This window comes from Eschrichtius robustus, chromosome 17, assembly GCF_028021215.1.
Source record: "Eschrichtius robustus isolate mEscRob2 chromosome 17, mEscRob2.pri, whole genome shotgun sequence".
In the NCBI taxonomy this organism is placed as follows: Eukaryota; Metazoa; Chordata; class Mammalia; order Artiodactyla; family Eschrichtiidae; genus Eschrichtius; species Eschrichtius robustus.
This window is the reverse complement of record NC_090840.1, coordinates 16,257,231-16,259,407: the sequence shown is the minus strand read 5'-3', so window position 1 is coordinate 16,259,407 and position 2,177 is coordinate 16,257,231. Positions and strand designations below refer to the sequence as shown.

General features: G+C 46.0%; 1 non-coding gene across 1 annotated transcript; it reads right to left on the bottom strand.

The window, feature by feature from the left end:
* Nucleotides 1–1,869: 1,869 nt before the first annotated feature.
* On the bottom strand, nt 1,870–1,961 carry LOC137751678 (small nucleolar SNORD12/SNORD106). The gene has a single exon (XR_011070923.1). It is a non-coding gene; the product is annotated as a small nucleolar SNORD12/SNORD106 (small nucleolar RNA).
* Between the last annotated feature and the right edge of the window lie 216 nt (nt 1,962–2,177).

The window sequence follows — 2,177 nt, the reverse complement described above, 5'->3', positions numbered from 1 at the left end:
GAGCTCAGATGGACAAGAAACCAAAGGGTAAGGGAAACACAAGTCACATGGAAAGCAAGGCCTAGAAAAAGAAGTAGCAATTTCCGCATAGAAGAGAGAGCCCCTCCTTTGTCCAGACTGTCTTTTAGTCTCCCCCCCCTACCCCCAGAGCAAAGAGCAGATGTTTTTACCGTCCAGTCTAGTTAAGATAATGTCTCCCTCTGGAGTACAGGTTGTGCAGGCTTGCTTGCAGATCATTCGGAAAGGCTGGGGGGTCCTAAGCCCCCCTGTTCCTCAGCAGTGATGTAAACCCAATCTGTGCACGGCACCCACCTGAGTTACTCCGTGTCATCCCTGGGGGTCTTGTGGGGCAAGGGAAACCTACACAGTCATGAAGTTCATGCTGCTTACTGAGCAAAAGTCCTTTGATTAAAAGGACTTACTGAGTAAAAAAGTCCTTTGTCTCTCACCCAGGAGACTTGTGTCTTCTGCCAGCACCCATGAAACTGTGGCAGGCAAGTCTGTTAGCTTATAAGTAGGGTAAAATCTCAGACCACTCACCATTTTTAACGGATGGGTAGTGAATCAATCCATCGGGTGAGACAGCAAACAGAGCGGAATGAAATAAGAAATTTGGGAGAAAGATGAGCTTGATTTTGTTCTCGTTAAACTTGAAGCAGTTGTGGAGGCAGGGAGGTGGCAACACAGATCTGTATTTTATGAGAAAGGTCTGGGCTAGAGATACATATCTTAAAATTATTAGAATCCACATGGGAGTTAAGACCTTGAGGATGAAAAACCATATCCTGGAGAACACCGATATTTAAGTGGTAGCTATGGGGGTACAGTCTATAGGAATAGACAGAATGGAATGAGGATACTGTGTCTCTTGGAAGCCAAGAAAGTGGAGAATTCCCAGGAGGGAGTAATCACCGGTGTAATTAGGAAATTTCCAATAATAGAAAAACTAAAATCCCACTCGATTTGGCACCTAGAAAGTCACCGTTGTCCTTGCATGACGTGCTGGTGGTCCTGGATCTGTCGGCCTTTAGCTCCCCTCTTACCCTTCCCCTCACTCTGTGTTCCAGATGTCTTAACCTGCAGGCTTCACTTCCCTGGCTCCAGCTGGGCTGAGTATAGCCAATGGTTGGCATGGATGAGAGACTAAAAGACGAAGGGAACAGAGAGGTCAGGTATTTCTGCTTCTCCTCTCTGCTGTGGATAGCGTGTCTATCAGTACATGGGCTGAATCCCCTCCATGGCTTCAGCTCCCACTGGACAAGCCAACCAATCCAAGGGTCATGCCTCCTAGGGTCATCTGCAGGCCAGGGTCTGAGAGCACCATCTTCACTTTGTCCCTCCGTTCCAAGTGTGGGAGTAGCTTCCAGCTGTGGCCACCTCTGGGATACCACACCATCCTCTGTCTGGTTTCTCAGTTACTCTACCACCCACCTAATCAATTTTCCCGCTTTATATTTTCTTTGTAACAAATCACTGAAGTTGTTCGTTTTTGCCTGGTTGCATCCTGATTAGTAAGAACAGGTAAGAACGAGTGGTAAGAACAAAAGCCAAATCTTATGGGTGAAAGACTGGAGAAAGAAGATGCCGACGACCAATCGAATAGATTATTCTTCGAGTAGTTGTGCAAAAAGAGAGACTTGATGGTAGTTAGAGAGTTGGATTTTTTAAGCTTGATTCGGGGTTTAGATTGGGTAAGACACGAGCTTATTTTAGGCTGAGGGGAAGATGTGTAACAAGAGTGAAAGAATAAAAGGTAGAGGAATTGAGGGAGTTTGATTAATGGAGCAAAGTCCCAGAAGAAACAGGAGGAGGTGAGGGGTTTCACAAGGTCCAGATAACAGGTCCAATCCAGCTAACAGGGTTTTTTTCCCCAATGTATCAGAGAAAACTGGGTAATAGCTCAGTTAGATCAACAGGGTCTATCTGATGGGGAATAAAGTTATGTCATCAGCTACCCAGCTAACAAGTTTGACCCCAGCCTGAAATTGGTACCTGGAAACCAGCAATACAAAGGTAAGGACTGATGTGGCTATAAGTCACCTTGTAAGTAAAGTGGGTGAAATTTTCTGGTGGACTCAGTTTCTCCCAGAAGTTTGAGGCTTTGTTGAGTTTAGAGGTGAAAAGGGGGGCTGGAGGAGAGTGATGATGGCTTGGAATTCCTCTGTGTGGGGAGTGGA